This window comes from Natrix helvetica (assembly GCF_964273705.1).
Source record: "Natrix helvetica genome assembly, chromosome: 7".
Classification (NCBI taxonomy): domain Eukaryota; kingdom Metazoa; phylum Chordata; class Lepidosauria; order Squamata; family Natricidae; genus Natrix; species Natrix helvetica.
The window spans coordinates 6,640,097-6,659,007 of NC_138558.1; positions in this window are offsets into that span (position 1 = coordinate 6,640,097).

Here is an 18,911-nt window from a genome sequence, read left to right on the forward strand (position 1 = left end):
AATAGAATAGAATAGAATAGAAGAGTAGAGTAGAGTAGAGTAGAGTAGAGTAGAGTAGAGAAGAATAGAATAAGATAAAGATTCCCCTCACACAAATGTGCTAGTCGTTCCCGACTGTAGGGAGTGGTGCTCATCTCCGTTTCAAAGCCGAAGAGCCAGCACTGTCCAAAGATGTCTTCATGGTCATGTGACCGGCATGACTAAATGTTCCCTATTTTTCTACTTGCATTTTGTAGGTGAGCCCACTTCATTACATGTCACTAGGGAACTGCTGAACTGCCAACCTTTCTGATTAACAAGCTCAGTGTCTTAGCCACTGAGGCACTGTGTTGGATAGAATAGAATAGAATAGAATAGAATAGAATAGAATAGAATAGAATAGAATAGAATAACAGCATTAGAGGGGACCTTGGAGGTCTTCTAGTCCAACCATCTGCTCAGGCAGGAAGTGCCACACCATTTCAGACAAATGGCTGTTTGAATCTCCAGTGAGGAGCATTCACAACTTCTGGAGGCAAGTTGTTCCACTGATTAATTATTCTAACTGTCAGGAAATTTCTCCTTAGTTCTAAGTTGCTTCTCTCCTTGATGAGTTTCCACCCATTGCTTCTTGTCCTACCCTCAGGTGCCTTGGAGAATAGTTTGACTCCCTCTTCTTTGTGGCAACCCCTGAGATATTGGAAGAATGCTATCATGTCTCCCCTAGTCCTTCTTGTCATTAAACTAGACATACCCAGTTCCTGCAACCGTTCTTCATATCTTTTAGTCTCCAGTCCCCTAATCCTCTTTGTTGCTCTTCTCTGCACTCTTTCTAGAGTCTCCACATCTTTTTGACATCGTGGCGACCAAAACTGGATGCAGGATTCCAAGTGTGGCCTTACCAAGGCTTTATAAAGTGGTGTAAGTAAGAGATGAGATGAAAACAATGCCATCAGGATAAGACAGGAAATAAATGTGTCAGGCCCACATGAGGAAGGCGCGAGGCAACAAAGCCCCGCAAAAATGACAATAAGGGAAGGAGATAAAATCACCCTAAACGAGTTCAATTCGGCTATAATTCAGCCAGTTGGATGCCGAGAGTCACAACCTCCTTCTGTATACTAATTTCACTGCCAGTTAAGCAGAATAACGTTTTAGAAGGGTAAATGTAGCCTAAATGAAGGCCGAACATTTCAGAAATGATGAGTTGCTTTGAAAACATTCCGTCTCAGCTCTTTTAAAAGACCCCCAAATACTTTCGAAATGTAGATCTTTCTTCCTCTCCGTTTATTAATATAGCCTTTTGGTAAATGCACTCCAAGGATGCAACATCTGATGGATGCAAAAAGTACAATGAAATAAATGAATACACTTTAGGATCATCTGTCGTCTTGGTGTGAATGATATTCTGTTATGTAATCCCCTTTGTGTTCAAACATGGGGGTAAATGTAAAGGTTCCCCTCGCACATATGTGCTAGTTGTTCCCGACTCTAGCGGGCGTTGCTCATCTCCATTTCCAAGCTGAAGAGCCAGTGCTGTCCGAAGACGTCTCCATGGTCATGTGGCTGGCACGACTCAACGGCGAAGGCGCGCGGAGCACTGTCACCTTCCCACCAAAGGTGGTCCCTATTTTTCTACTTGCATTTTTTATGTGCTTTGGAACTGCTAGGTTGGCAGAAGCTGGGACAAGTAACAGGAGCTCACCCCGTTACGCAGCGCTAGGGATTCGAACCGCCAAACTGCTGACCTTTCTGATCGACAAGCTCAGCATCTTAACCACTCAGCCTCCGTATCCCCTACATGGTGGTAGAGAGTGCTTAAATCTTACCTGTAACATCTTTATCTCAGCAATTCTTCTTCTTCTTCTGGTGTGTTATGTGACGGACGAATGCCAACCCATCTTAAATCTAAGATTTACAAGACAACCATCCACTTTGTTGCACTGTAGGGTTCTGAATGCTGGGCAGCAACAAGAGGGACCGGAAACTATCTCCATGCCATGGAAATGCAAATGCTCCCTTGGATATCGGGCATCTCCCTTCTCAACCACATCACAAATGACACCATTCGACAACATTTTGATGTGGCACCAATTATAGAGAAGGTGAGAGAAGGCCGGCTCCGCTGGTATAACATGCCCAGAGAAAAGCACCTTCCACCCTGGCCAAGAATGTGTACCAACTAGAAATCAATGGCTGGAGACCTCGCGGGCACCCAAAACAGAGATGGCAAGATACCATCAACAAAGATATGCAAGGCACGCTCCTGTGCCCCTGGAGATGCAGCTGACCGTGTAAAGTGGCATTCAATGATCCGAAAAGCAGACGCTGCACCTGCTGGAATGAGCTAGGAAGGAGAAGAGCTTGTAATACTAAAGAGTCACATGACACCAGGGAGGGGAAATGGCTACTTGGGCCCCATTTGGACATAATCACTTTCTGGCCAGCAGTTTAGACATTAATGGCTGTGAGTTGCGCTATTTTGAGGGGACAGCACATTTATACTGTTATACAAGCTATATGCTCACTACTTTACATTGTAGCCAAGTGTCATTTCTTCAGTGTTGTCACATGAAAAGTTATACTTATTTACAAAATGTCAATAAGTACTCACTTCGGTGATATAATGTATGTATGTATGTATGTATGTATGTATGTATGTATGTATAAAAGGGAAGCAGTATGCTTCCTCACATATTTGGGCATATCAGGTGCTTTGACAAGACACTTAGTCATTTCCTTGGCTCAGCTGATAGGGGAGGAGAGCTTGTGGCTTAGAGGTTAATATAACTGCCTAACATGTAAAATAGCCCAAGTTCGAATCCCAGTAAGGGTAATGGCTAGCTGATGAGAGCTACGTAGCTTGAAATAGATCTATACTAGTCTCCCTTCATTTATTTATCAGCAAAAAATGCAACACAAAATGTACGTATATATGTATGTAGATGTAGATGTGTGTTATGTTTGGGTAGATACGTACTTTCTTTTGAGAGCACGCAACAAAATTTCATTTTTTACTGTAAAAAATGACGATAAAAGTTTTCTCTTCTCTTCTCCTCATGGGGAAGCCATATTCCATTAGTGTTGCTAATTTAATAACTGCAGTGATTCACTTAACAACTGTGGTAAGAAAGGTAAGAAAGGTAAAGATTCCCCTCGCACATATGTGCTAGTCGTTCCTGACTCTAGGGGGTGGGGCTCATCTCCGTTTCAAAGCCAAAAAGCCAACTCTGTCCGAAGACGTCTCCGTGGTCATGTGGCTGGCATGACTAAATGCCGAAGGTGCACGGAACGCTGTTACCTTCCCACCAAAAGTGGTCCCTATTTTTCTACTTGCATTTTTTACGTGCTTTCGAATTGCTAGGTTGGCAGAAGCTGGGACAAGTCACGGGAGCTCACCCTGGCATTACACGGTGCTTAGGGATTCGAACTGATGACCTTCTGATCGAAAAGCTCAGCGGCTTAGCCACTGAGCCACTGCATCCCTAAGAAAGGTCATAAAACTAGGCAAAACTCATTTCAGAAAGATCTCACTTCGCAACAGACATTTTGGGCTCCGTTGTGGTCCTAAGCAGGGGTGGGTTCTTACCGATTCGGACCGATTCGGCCAAACAGGTTGTGGTTTGGCGGCCTGGGTCCTTGCAACCGGAAGTGACCAGGCCTGCCACACCCCTGAATCAGTTCTCTGGGTAGTGCCATAGATGCTGCCATCCTGTTTTTTTTTTTGTGTGTGTGTGTATGCGCAGAACAATTTTAATTGTACTGCGCATGGAGCGCACACATATGGCGCACGCACGAGGGAATCGGCAGTAGTGACAGCCAGAACCCACTGCTGGTCCTAAGTCAAAGACTCCCTATATTAAAACAGTTCCGCTCTATGCACGCTCCATCTCAAGGAGTAAACTCCCAAGTAAAGATCCGTGCAGGATTGTGCCTCATAATATCAAGCAGCAGGATAGTTCCCCCCCCCCCCCACTCCCTTAAGAAGCAGAGATGCTTGCTCAACAGATGCATTTTGTGAGCTTTGGAAATGTTTACTCTGACATTTCAATTCTGCCTTATTAGTCACCGACTCCCACTTTAGAGGGAAAAGATCAGACGTGTTTACACTTGGAAGCAAAGACGAAAAAAAGAAAAAAACAGCCTTGACATTCAGACCTGCCAGAAGCCACATTTTTTACCTCTTGATGCAGTTTTGATATATAGTTATTTTGCACCAGTAGGTAACTACTCTGCTACATCTGAATATATAGTTCATTCAGAGGTAATAGGAGAGTGGAGATTTTTTTCAGGTTGAATAGTCAACTATCCCTGAAATTAAGTTACTTTAGGTAGTCCTCACTTATGACCGGAATTTGGGACCTGAATATCCATCGCTAAGTAAGTATGTGAAATGAATGGCACTCAACTCTAAGACCGTTCTTGCCACGGTTATTAAGCAAATCGTTGCAGTTGTTAAGGGGATCCAGAGAGTCCAGCTGTGGTGGCGAAGTGGTGAGAATGCAGTATGGCAGGCTAACTCTGCGGACTGCAAGCAGTTCAATCCTGACTGGCTCAAAGTTGACTCCCTTCCGAAGTTGGTAAAATGAGGACCCAGATTGTGTTGGGGGCAAGAGGCTGACTCAAAAAAGCACTTAGAGAGGGTCTCTCTCTTTCATCTCTCACCTTTCTCTCTCTGATCTCTCTCTCTCCTCCATCCCTCTCTCTCATCTCTCTCTCTCATCTCTCTTTCTCCTTCATCTCTCTCTCTCTCAACTTTCACCTTTCTCTCTCTCATCTCTCTCTCTCCCCATCTCTCTCTTTCATCTCTTATCTTTCTCTCTCATCTCTCTCTCCCCGATCTCTCTTTCTCTCATCTCTCATATTTCTTTATTATTTGTAAGGTTTTTAATTTGGTACCTGTACACCGCCCCGAGTCCCTTCGGGGAGAGGGGGCGGTCTAGAAATCAAATCAAATCAATCAATAAATAAATCTTTCTTTCTCCCCCCCCCTCTCTCTCACTCATTCACACACACACACACACACACAGAGTGATAATGTGACCACATTTTGGATGCTCAACAACATGGTGGGATTTACAGACGTTTGCAGAGCCCTGCAGTTCCCTGACTCCATTTTATGATGGTTTTGCTGAAAACCAGCACTTATTTCCAGTTTTTGGCATTTTATGACAATTTATGACAACCGCATTTCCTTACCGACCACACTGTTCGCACCTACATTTAAACACACCTGACGGCCCTGACCAGGGGGGGGGCTTTTACCAGGTTCGCCTGGTACGTCAGTTGCGCCTCTTCCTGGATCGGGATGCTCTGTACTATATTTATTATTCTATATACAGTCTTACAACCTCCTTCACCTACGTATTTAATTATTTAACTGTTTTATGTATGTATTTTATAACGCATTTTAATGACTGTACACCGCCCCGAGTCCCTTTCGGGAGAGGGGGCGGTCTATAAATATGAATAATAAAATAAATAAATAATAAATAAATCTGTGCACAGTAACTCATGCCCTCGTCCTTTCTTGCCTGGACTACTGCAATGCTCTCTACATGGGGCTGCCCTTGAAGAGCACCCGGAGGCTTCAGCTGGTCCAGAATGTGGCTGCACGGGCTGTCATGGGGGTACCTAGGTGCTCCCATGTTACACCCCTTTTAGGCGGCCTGCACTGGTTACCGGTTGTCTTCCGGGTGCGATTCAAGGTACTAATTATGACCTTTAAAGCGCTCCATGGCTTAGGCCCAGGGTACCTGCGAGACCACCTACTGCCACCAGTAGCCTCCCACCGTCCAGTACGATCCCACAGAGTTGGCCTCTTCAGGGTGCCGTTGGCCAGGCAGTGTCGGCTGGTGACCCCCAGGGGGAGAGCCTTCTCTGTGGGAGCGCCTTCCCTCTGGAATGAGCTGCCCCCGGAGCTTCGCATAATCCCCAACCTCCGGTCCTTCGATGTGCCCTAAAAAGTTGGCTTTTCCAGCAAGCCGGCCTGGCCTGTTAATTTTAACTTATTTTAAATGTATTGTCTTTTAAATTCGGTTTGTTTTTTTGGATATGTATTTAATTTTTTTTTAACTTTTGGGATGTGTGTTTTTTTAATGTTGTATGCCGCCCTGAGTCCTTTGGGAGAAGGGCGGCATATAAATCCAAATAAACAAACAAACAAACAAGCAAACAATGACCACATAATGAACTTTCTAAAATTATGTCGGTGACATGACCGACCCATTTTACGTCTGTTACGACTTACAACTGTCATAGGCAGGTTCCATTCTGGTCATAACATGAGGACCACCAGTTAAGAGCAAAGGACAGAGTGTACATCCCATAAGAACTTCACCAGAATTGTCTTCTCTTTAGAGAACATTTTTTTAAAATAAACTTCTCTTCCCTCAAGTCGAACGAGAACAGATGGGTGGGGGAAATGCATCAGAAGTTTTTACTACTCTGGTTTGGCTAAAGGTGAAGGCAATCATTGCTTTCCCCTGTTTATCGCTGCAGATGTAACTAGCAAGAAGTAGTTCAGTAGATATTTCTTTGAGCTCAGTGTTTTGGATTTATTTATTTATTTATTTATTTCTTAGATTTTTAGACCACCCCTCTCCCAGAAAGGGACTCGGGGCGGTGGATCAGTAGCTTAGAATGCCGCATGGATAATTAAGAACTTTACAGTTTTAGCTGGAGGGTAAAACATCCGAAGAACGGTTGCAGGAGCTGGGTATGGCTAGTCTACAGAAAAGAAGGACTAGGGGAGACGTGATAGCAGTCTTCCAGTATTGGAGAGGCTGCCCCAAAGATGAAGGGGTCAACTTATTTATCAAAGCACCAGGAAGCAAGACAAGGAACAAGGGATGAAAAATGATCAAGGAGAAAAGCAACCTGGAATGAAGGAGAAACTTATTTTACTTATTCATTTGTCAGAATTTGTCAAACAAAAGTGAGAACAAGAATGAAAGAGGGGGGGAAATGCAACGACAGGAATGATAGGCCCGTTAGTGCACTTATGCATGCCCCCTCTACTGACCACTTCAGTATGAACGAAGGTCCATGGAAGTCAAGGGGTGACTGAAACTGTGAAAATTTGTAGCTGAGACAACTGGATCAGGTAGGGCATTCCAGAGTTTGTCAACTCCATTACAAAAATCGTATTTTTTACAGTCAAGATTAGAACGATTTACATTGAGTTTAAAGCAGTGGTTTGAATGAGTATTATTGTGATTAAAACAGAAAAAAATCATTTACAAGTAAAGCATTACTACCAGAGGTGGTATTCAGCAGGTTCTGATCAGTTCTGGAGAACAAGTAGCAGAAATTTTGAGTAGTTTGGAGAACCGGTAAATACTACATCTGACTGGCCCCACCCCCATCTATTCTCTGCCTCCCGAGTCCCAGCTGATCGGGAGGGAATGGGGATTTGTAGTATCCGTCCCCTGGAGTGGGGAGGGAATGGAGATTTTACAGTATCCTTCCCCTGGAGTGGGGAGGGAATGGAGATTTTGCAGTATCCTTTCCCTGGAGTGGGGAGGAAATGGAGATTTTAATGTATCCTTCCCCTGGAGTGGGGAGGGAATGGAGATTTTGCAGTATCCTTTCCCTGGAGTGGGGAGGGAATGGAGATTTTACAGTATCCTTCCCCTGGAGTGGGGAGGGAATGGAGATTTTACAGTATCCTTTCCCTGGAGTGGGGAGGAAATGGAGATTTTAATGTATCCTTCCCCTGGAGTGGGGAGGGAATGGGGATTTTGCAGTATCCTTCCACTGGAGTGGGGAGGGAATAGAGATTTTGCAGTATCCTTCCCCTGGAGTGGGGAGGAAATGGAGATTTTGCAGTATCCTTCCCCTGGAGTGGGGAGGGAATGGGGATTTTGCAGTATCCTTTCCCTGGAGTGGGGAGGAAATGGAGATTTTGCAGTATCCTTCCCCTGGAGTGGGGAGGGAATGGAGATTTTACAGTATCCGTCCCCTGGAGTGGGGAGGGAATGGAGATTTTGCAGTATCCTTCCCCTGGAGTGGGGAGGGAATGGGGATTTTGCAGTATCCTTCCCCTGGAGTGGGGAGGAAATGGAGATTTTGCAGTATCCTTCCCCTGGAGTGGGGAGGGAATGGAGATTTTGCAGTATCCTTTCCCTGGAGTGGGGAGGAAATGGAGATTTTAATGTATCCTTCCCCTGGAGTGGGGAGGGAATGGGGATTTTGCAGTATCCTTCCACTGGAGTGGGGAGGGAATAGAGATTTTGCAGTATCCTTCCCCTGGAGTGGGGAGGAAATGGAGATTTTGCAGTATCCTTCCCCTGGAGTGGGGAGGGAATTGGGATTTGCAGTATCCTTCCACTGGAGTGGGGAGGGAATAGAGATTTTGCAGTATCCTTCCACTGGAGTGGGGAGGGAATAGAGATTTTGCAGTATCCTTCCCCTGGAGTGGGGAGGAAATGGAGATTTTGCAGTATCCTTCCCCTGGAGTGGGGAGGGAATGGAGATTTTACAGTATCCGTCCCCTGGAGTGGGGAGGGAATGGAGATTTTGCAGTATCCTTCCCCTGGAGTGGGGAGGGAATGGGGATTTTGCAGTATCCTTCCCCTGGAGTGGGGAGGGAATGGAGATTTTGCAGTATCCTTTCCCTGGAGTGGGGAGGAAATGGAGATTTTAATGTATCCTTCCCCTGGAGTGGGGAGGGAATAGAGATTTTGCAGTATCCTTGCCCTGGAGTGGGGAGGGAATGGGGATTTTGCAGTATCCTTGCCCTGGAGTGGGGAGGGAATGGGGATTTTCAGGATCCTTCCCCTGGAGTGGGGAGGGAATGGAGATTTTGCAGTATCCTTCCCCTGGAGTGGGGAAGGAATGGAGATTTTGCAGTATCCTTCCCCTGGAGTGGGGAGGGAATGGAGATTTTGCCCTATCCTTCCCCTGGAGTGGGGAGGAAATGGAGATTTTGCAGTATCCTTCCCCTGGAGTGGGGAGGGAATGGAGATTTTGCAGTATCCTTTCCCTGGAGTGGGGAGGAAATGGAGATTTTAATGTATCCTTCCCCTGGAGTGGGGAGGGAATAGAGATTTTGCAGTATCCTTCCCCTGGAGTGGGGAGGAAATGGAGATTTTGCAGTATCCTTCCCCTGGAGTGGGGAGGGAATGGAGATTTTGCAGTATCCTTCCCCTGGAGTGGGGAGGAAATGGAGATTTTAATGTATCCTTCCCCTGGAGTGGGGAGGGAATGGGGATTTTGCAGTATCCTTCCACTGGAGTGGGGAGGGAATAGAGATTTTGCAGTATCCTTCCCCTGGAGTGGGGAGGAAATGGAGATTTTGCAGTATCCTTCCCCTGGAGTGGGGAGGGAATGGAGATTTTGCAGTATCCTTCCCCTGGAGTGGGGAGGAAATGGAGATTTTGCAGTATCCTTCCCCTGGAGTGGGGAGGGAATGGAGATTTTGCAGTATCCTTTCCCTGGAGTGGGGAGGGAATGGAGATTTTGCAGTATCCTTCCCCTGGAGTGGGGAGGAAATGGAGATTTTAATGTATCCTTCCCCTGGAGTGGGGAGGGAATGGGGATTTTGCAGTATCCTTCCACTGGAGTGGGGAGGGAATAGAGATTTTGCAGTATCCTTCCCCTGGAGTGGGGAGGAAATGGAGATTTTGCAGTATCCTTCCCCTGGAGTGGGGAGGGAATGGAGATTTTGCAGTATCCTTCCCCTGGAGTGGGGAGGAAATGGAGATTTTAATGTATCCTTCCCCTGGAGTGGGGAGGGAATGGGGATTTTGCAGTATCCTTCCACTGGAGTGGGGAGGGAATAGAGATTTTGCAGTATCCTTCCCCTGGAGTGGGGAGGAAATGGAGATTTTGCAGTATCCTTCCCCTGGAGTGGGGAGGGAATAGAGATTTTGCAGTATCCTTTCCCTGGAGTGGGGAGGGAATGGAGATTTTGCAGTATCCTTCCCCTGGAGTGGGGAGGAAATGGAGATTTTAATGTATCCTTCCCCTGGAGTGGGGAGGGAATGGAGATTTTGCAGTATCCTTCCCCTGGAGTGGGGAGGAAATGGAGATTTTGCAGTATCCTTCCCCTGGAGTGGGGAGGGAATGGAGATTTTGCAGTATCCTTTCCCTGGAGTGGGGAGGGAATGGAGATTTTGCAGTATCCTTCCCCTGGAGTGGGGAGGAAATGGAGATTTTAATGTATCCTTCCCCTGGAGTGGGGAGGGAATGGGGATTTTGCAGTATCCTTCCACTGGAGTGGGGAGGGAATAGAGATTTTGCAGTATCCTTCCCCTGGAGTGGGGAGGAAATGGAGATTTTGCAGTATCCTTCCCCTGGAGTGGGGAGGGAATGGAGATTTTGCAGTATCCTTCCCCTGGAGTGGGGAGGAAATGGAGATTTTAATGTATCCTTCCCCTGGAGTGGGGAGGGAATGGGGATTTTGCAGTATCCTTCCACTGGAGTGGGGAGGGAATAGAGATTTTGCAGTATCCTTCCCCTGGAGTGGGGAGGAAATGGAGATTTTGCAGTATCCTTCCCCTGGAGTGGGGAGGAAATGGAGATTTTGCCCTATCCTTCCCCTGGAGTGGGGAGGGAATAGAGATTTTGCAGTATCCTTCCCCTGGAGTGGGGAGGGAATAGAGATTTTGCAGTATCCTTCCCCTGGAGTGGGGAGGGAATGGGGATTTTGCAGTATCCTTCCCCTGGAGTGGGGAGGGAATGGAGATTTTGCAGTATCCTTCCCCTGGAGTGGGGAGGAAATGGAGATTTTGCAGTATCCTTCCCCTGGAGTGGGGAGGGAATAGAGATTTTGCAGTATCCTTCCCCTGGAGTGGGGAGGGAATGGAGATTTTGCAGTATCCTTCCCCTGGAGTGGGGAGGAAATGGAGATTTTGCAGTATCCTTCCCCTGGAGTGGGGAGGGAATGGAGATTTTGCAGTATCCTTCCCCTGGAGTGGGGAGGGAATTGGGATTTGCAGTATCCTTTCCCTGCCAACTCACCAAGCCATGCCCACTAAGCCATGCCACACCCACAGAACCGGTAGTAAAGACTTTGGAATCCCACCATTGATTACTACATATAATTGTGTATGCAATACCTAGGTCTCACCACAAGCAACACAGTTTGAAGTTATCCAAAGTGAGAATTTGAAGCCTAGTAGCATAGGGAATTCTCTTGTGTACAGAAGAGTGCAAGGCTTTTCTTGTGAAGCACTTCTGAATCCACTCAATTGTACTGGTTTCTAAACTTCCTAATAGTGAGAACAATTAATCAGTGGAACGGTTTGTCTTCAGAAGTCACGGGTGCTCCATCCCCGGAGGTTTTTAAGAAGAGACTGGACAACCACTTTGTCACGATGTTAAAAAGTTTGCTAAGCCTGAACTGCCTAAACTGACATTCAAGAGTTAAACTAAGAAAGCTTTATTGCGCAGGTCATAAAACAAAATGTTATCTGAAAGTGATTTATTGCGCACGCGTTACACATTCCAAAATTCTTCTCTTTTTTGTTCGGCAGCCAACTTTGGCAGACAGAGCTTTCATTATCAAAATGTAACCATTAGTTATTTTCTGTTTCATTTACTTTTATTATTTTATTATTAAAAGTTTGTTTATTAATTAGAATTCTTAAAGACTTTTACTTTTCTCAATATCTCAAAAGATATGCGGAAGGGAATCAGCCACGGTCCATTGATCTCAGATATCAGGCGTTTTTTTTTCCCCTGACACACTTGTCTGGAACGGTTTAGGTATTGAGTTGGATGAGAAGACCTATGTTGGAAGAAATTTCCAGCTGGGTTCAGTTCCAAGTGGGAAGAAAGACCCTGGAAACATGGAAGCTGCTTGGAAAAAATGGTTTAATGGTGGACAGGACCACGTGGTTTGAGGTCCTGGGAGAAGACGTTGCTTGGAAAGAAGGTTTGTTGATGATGGACAGGATCACATGGCTTGAGATCCTGGGCAAAAATGGGCAGAGAAGCTGGGAGTGTCTGGGTTTTATGCCCTCTGTTGGGTTTTGAATTTGAGCTTGTATTCTGATTGGTTGTCAATACTCCCATGGGGCCATGCATTTGCCTTTTGAGTCTCAGGCTTGGTTGACTCTTGCTGGGCGATGATATAATGAAAGTGCTTGGGATTCCTTTTATGGCTCTGCCTGAAGGAGGTAGATCTTTGTTATGTAGAATGGACTGGCCCAGGCCTTAATGGCCCGTTGACAAAGGTGGGGTGGGGGATGAGTTTCTGCTTCCCTTTTAGGGAAAATATTCTGTCCTTTTAATATTTCAATAATAATAATAATAATAATAATAATAATAATAATAATAATAATAATAATAATAATAATAATAATAATAATAATAATAATAATTTATTAAATTTCTAGACCGCCCCCTCTCCCCGGTGTACAGGAATAAATTTAAAAACATACAAACAATCATATACATAGCTAAAAATCAAATTAAACAACCCCTGTACGAATTTATAAAAATTAAAAACATTAAAAACAGACCCCAAAACCAATCCTAAAAATTTAGAAATAAAACTGAGGTGGGAAGATGGAATTAGGCCAAGCCGGCTAGCTGGAATAGGTGGGTTTTAAGTTTCTGACGGAAGGAGCGGAGATCGGTGGTCATTCTGATGTCAGGGGGAGGTCATTCCAGAGGGTCGGGCCCATCACAGAGAAGGCCCTTCCCCTAGGCGTCGCCTGCTGGCACAGCCTAGTGGACGGCACCCGGAGGAGTCCCTCTCTGTGTGAGTGAATCGGCCGAAGGGATGTATGGGGCAGGATACGATCCCGCAAATAACTAGGTCCTGTGCCATGGAGCGCCTTAAAAATGATGGTCAACACCTTGAAACGCATATCTCATTTTCCTAGGAGAGGGGTAGGTGCCAACTTCCCACACTTTCAACTCGGTTGCTCTGTTAACCCCTCTCAGGCCTTTCTCAAGTCTGCTTTCCTACTCTCCCTTTTGCTCCAAACCAAAATCAGATTTTCAGACTCAAGCCCTGACTCTTCCTTTTTTTTAAAAAAAAAAAAAAAGTCTTTCACGCAGGAGCCCCATGCCAGCCCTCAGCCATTCATAAAGCCGCAGCTGTGGTGTGGAAACTCAGAGGCTGCCGCCTTTGCCACAATCTGGAGTCCTTGTCTAATGTGACAGACTTTCAGAGCGCTAAAACCCTAGAGTCAAGTTTTTCTTTTAATTTGCTGTGCTCAGGTGGCTGCAAGCAACAGAAGAATTGCTAGTTGCTACTTGCTCTGACTGCCCATCCCAGGTTTGTTATCGTGTGTGTGTGTGTGTGTGTGTGTGTGTGTGTGTGATTGTAAGAGAGGGAGGGAGAGAGAAAGAGAGGGTCACACTTGTCTTTGTGAGTTCAATCCTTTTCTATTTAATGAGACTGACAGCAAATTGCAAGAGATGAGCTGCCAGGACTGAAGTTGAGGCCATTAAAGCAGCAGACTAAACATTTTGGTTTAATGGGCTCCCCCATGGCGAATCTCGCTTGACCTTCCTTGTGGTTTTTGATCGGAAAGTTCCCTGCGTATTTTCGCTGTGACCAGCCTGGGCCTGTCCATTCTCCTCTGTTGGGTGGATTATTTGACTTTTTGAAGGAAAATAAACATCAAATCTTCTTCTTAAGAGCAGAAGGATTTGTGGGATCCTTGGTGCTCTCTGAGCTTGGTGGTTTTCTTGCAGATATTTCATTACCAAACTAAGTAACATCAGCAGTGCTAGAAGAGAGTAGGGGAGGAGGAGGAGGAGGAGGAGGAGGAGGAGGAGGAGGAGGAGGAGGAGGAGGAGGAGGAGGAGGAGGAGGAGGAGGACGACTGTAGGGTCCTTGGTGCTCTCTGAGATTGGTTGTTTTCTTGCAGACATTTCATTACCAAACTAGGTAACATAATCAGTGCTCCAAGACAGGTTGGAGGAGGAGAAGAAGGAGGAGGACAACAACAACTGTAGGGTCCTTGGTGCTCTCTGAGCTTGGTTCTTTTCTTACAGACATTTCATTACCAAACTAGGTAACATCATCCATGCTAGTAGGGTTGGAGGAGGAGGAGGAGGAGGAGGAGGAGGAGGAGGAGGAGGAGGAGGAGGATGATGATGACGATTGTAGGGTCCTTGGTGCTCTCTGAGCTTGGTTGTTTTCTTGCAGACATTTCAAAGCCGAAGAGCCAGCGCTGTCTGAAGACGTCTTGGTGGTCATGTGGCCAGCATGACTAAACACTTAAGGAGCACGGAACTCTGTTACCTTCCCACCAAAGGTGGTCCCTATTTTTCTACCTGCATTTTTTACCTGCTTTCGGACTACTAGGTTGGCAGAAGCTGGGACAAGTAACGGGAGCTCACTCCATTACACGGCTCTAGGGATTCGAACCGCTGAACTGCCTACCTTCTGATCGACAAGCTCAGTGTCTTAGCCACTGAGCCATTGCATCCCTTTTTTTCTCCCTTGATTAGACTACATTAAATAAGGAACGAATTAACATTCAGAGCCTGCAGTTAGATCACCAACCAGGTGAGAAGGGAAAAAACAAATGGTGCCTGCGTTGAAAACTTAAGAAAGTTTAGGGAACTTTTCAACAACGCCTTGATCTGCATAATATATTAAGCTCCTAAGTAGATATTCACATTCATATTCACTTAGAATAGGAATACGAGATTGTCTGTACACACAAACTACATCTGTTCTTTCTTATACTCCTTAGTAACCATAACGAATTTCCCCTTCGGGGAGAGGGGGCGGTCTAGAAGTTTAATAAATAAATAAATAAATAAATTTTGATTAATCTTCCGGTTTTTGTGTGTGTTTGGATCAGTTCCTAATCCTTACCCAACTCCAACAGGAATATTCGGGGAGGCTAATGCTACGAACCTTCCCTCTTACCCTCAGCTTGTCAGATGTACAAATAATATATGCCAAGCTGTTCTTCATGAAAAGCTATAGAAATGAAAACAGCACCGTTCATCATGGATTCCCCCCGTAAAAATGGATATCTGGCAAACAGGTTGTTTCCATCCTTGTGCTGGAAAAAAAGACCTCCTGTACTCCAGATAATTCATTTGTTTAACTCTGGCTGTTGTTTGCATTTGAAGCTGATCCATTTATATCCGTAGCTAATTGCGTGAACTATTTGCAACATTCAGTAAATCTACGGCGGTTCCTCAAACTCTAAGCCCTGGTAAATCCACACTAAATCTACTAATCTTCGGCGCCGATAAACCAGACTCAATTGATGGGTGCAAGAAACATGACATATTCCAATGAAGGAAGAACGTTACGCTTTGAAACGGTGTCCCATTCACAAGATGTGAATGTGCTCGTACATCAAGGACCACCTGTAGTAAGTTTGTGTTTCTAATCAATCCAGCACTGATGATGTTACCTAGTTGGGTAATGAAACATCTGTGAAAAATACAATCCGGTAACATTGTATTGCTAACTAGGGCATACAAAACCTTTGCCAGACCAATTCTCGAATACAGCTCGTCTGCCTGGAATCCACACTGTATATCGGACATTAATACGAGCGAGCGAGTCCAGAAGTATTTCACGAGAAGAGTCCTCCACTCCTCTGCTCACAACAGAATCCCTTACACCACCAGGCTCAAAATTTTGGGCTTGGACAATCTGGAACTACGTCCCCTACGGTCCGTTCTAAGTGTAGTAGACAAAATTGTCTGCTACAACATCCTACCTGTCAATGACTACTTCAGCTTCATCCTCAATAATACACGGGCAAACAATTGATACAAACTCAAGGTAAACTGCTTCAAACTCGATTGCGGAAAATACGACTTCAGCAACAGAGTGGTCAACACCTGGAAGGCTCTACCGGACTCCGTTGTTACATCCTCAAACCCCCACAGCTTCAACCTCAAACTGTCTACCATGGAACTCACCCCATTCCTAAGAGCTCTGTAAAGGGGGTGTGCATAAGCCCACCAGCATGCCTTCCGTCCCTGTCCTACGGTCCCCATTTATTTGTACTCATTTCATGCCCTTGTTTATCCTTCTATCTGTTCTCTTGTACACGTTTGACAAACTAATAAATACAAATAAATAGAAATACAAAAAAAAAAAAAAAAACCAGGGTCAGAGAGACAAAGGATGCCACAGTCCTCCTCCTCCTCCTCCTCCTCCTCCTCTTCCCACCCAGTAATATTGGTGTTTTGTTTATCACTCCCATCAGGTTCAGAGATGAACAGAATACATGCCAGGGAGAAAAATGTCCACCCCACCATCACAAAACAAAACAAAACGAAATCCTGTTTTATGCCACTTAGCTCACATTCCTTGTGTTCAACGGGATTTTGACATTCATACGTTTTCTTCTGACTTTGCTCGCAGGAGGAACATTTCCTTGGTGATGGAAAACAAAAAGAACGGCAGGGTATCTCGTGAGATAAATTTACTGAAGGTGTGAAGACAGGGAGATGTTGAAGAATTTTTCAGGGTTTCCAGTGGCACTCTTTATATAGGAATGAACGCAATACATGAATAACAATTTTGTTTAGTTTCACACTTTGGGTTTTGCCATTTTTTTTAAAAAAGAAAATCCTCTCTACTTTCTTTGCCCTGTAATAATCTCTTCTCAAGATTCAGACAGTAACTTCCATCTCCAAAAAACTAATGGGCCATGTTCCTTATAATAAAATTATCTATATATAACATTATAGGGATGGGGGATTTTGCCCATAGATTCCATGCACAGACCAATGATATAAAGATATCACCTATTTTAATAAGATAGTGATAGTCTGATAGAGCAGAGATGGCCATAATGCAGGAACTGGGTACGTCTAGTTTGATGAAAAGAAGGACTAGGGGAGACATGATAGCAGAGTTCCAATATCTCAGGGGCTGCCACAAAGAAGAAGGAGTCAAGCTATTCTCCAAAGCATCTGAGGGTAGAACAAAAAGCAATGGGTGGAAACTAATCAAGGAGAGAAGCAACCTAGAACTAAGGAGAATTTTTTTGAGAGTGAGAACAATCAACCAACGGAATAGAAGTTGCCTTCAGAAGTTGTGGAAGCTTCATCACTGGAAGCTTTCCAAAAGAGACAGGACTGCCGTCTGTCAGAAATGGTGTAGGAACTCCTGCTTGGGAGGGGTTGGACTAGATGACCTATAAGGTCCCTTCCAACTCTGTTAATCTGTGAATTACCTGCATATCCTCAGGCTTCTAATCCTTTTCAGTTAGAGCTACGCCACAATTTTCTATGCACTGCACAACATATGAAATCGAGCAGGCATCATACCAGTTGGCTTCTCTGCATTCATGGAATTATTTCTCAAACCTGCCAGCGTTAATAATATCAGGTACTTATTGCTGGGTTTTTTTTTTTTTTAGTCTCCTACTAACCCTGTGAGGGGAATCCAGTTTTTCAGGTTAATCTTTAAACTAAAGAGGAAGGCCTGTTTTTTTTGACCAATGCACAAGATTTTAAAATTTAAACAAGGAGGAAACAAGACTGGAAGGTATGAGTGCAAAACCTGTATCAAAAATGTATGCCTGGAGATCCCGTAACTCTCACAGCAACCTTTTTGGTAAGGAAGAACAATAGCAAAGTGAAGTTTTAGGATGGTTAGCCACCTCATCATTTTTCAAAGCATCTGATCTCTAAGGGGGTCTGTGAAGACAGAGCTTTCATAAAATATTAATATATGTCCTTCGGTCAGTTTTCAAGGAAACAAGAAGAACAGTTTGAGTCGCGTGGTTGTTTAAATTTCTAGGTTCTACCATATCTCAAGACCAGGGGTGAAATCCATCAGGTTCTGACACGATCTGGAGAACCGGTAGCAGAAATTTTGAGTACTTCGAAGAACCGGAAGCGAAAATTTTGAGTAGTTTGGAGAACCAGCAAATGTCACCTCCGGCTGGCCCCAGAGTGGGCTAGGAATGGAGATTTTGTAGTATCCTTCCCCTGCCATACACACCAAGCCACGCCCACCAAGCCACACCACGCCCACCAAGCCACACCCACAGAACCAGTAGTAAAAAAAATTGAATTTCACCACTACTCAAGACCTACAACGGACACCTAACATCAAAAGCGTCATCCAAAAAGAACAACAAAGAATGTTCTTCCTGCTCCAACTCAGGAAGCTCAAACTGCCCAAGGAGCTGCTGATTCTGTTCTACAGAGGAATTGTTGAGTCTTGTCATCTGCACCTCCATAACTGTCCGGTTTGGTTCTGCAACCCAACAAGACAGACACGGACTTCAGAGGATAATCAGAACTGCAGAAAAAACAATGGCTACCAACCTGCCTTCCATTGAGGACCTGTACACACTGCACGAGTCAAAAAGAGGGCCGTGAAAATATCTACAGACCCCTCACATCCTGGACATAAATGGTTCCAACTCCTACCCTCAAAACGATGCTATAGGGAACTGCACACCAGAACAACTAGACACAATGACAGTTTTTCCCCAATGCCATCACTCTGCTTAACAACTAATCCCCACAACACTGTCAAATTATTTACTAAGTCTGCATTACTATTGCTATTAATCTTCTCATCATTCCTGTCACCCATCTCTTCCCACTTATGCCTGCAGGACCTGTAATTTTGTTGCTTGTATCCTTACTATTTATATTTTTTCTTAGTATGATTTGATTGCTTAATTGTACCCTATGACACTCATTAAGTGTTGTACCTTATGATTCGTGACGAATGTATCTTTTCTTTTATGTACACTGAGAGCATATGCACCAAAGACAAATTCCTTGTATATCCAATCACACTTGACCAATAAAGAATTCTATTCTGTTCTGTTCTGTTCTGTTCTGCTCTGCTCAGCTCTGCTCTGCTCCCTCTGTTCCCTTCCGTTCCATTCCATTCCATTCCATCCTATTATTTCTGTTCTTTTCTGTTCTGCTCCATTCCATTCCATTCCATTCCTATTATTTCTATTCTGTTCTGTTCTGTTCTGCTCTGCTCTGCTCTGCTCTGCTCTACTCCATTC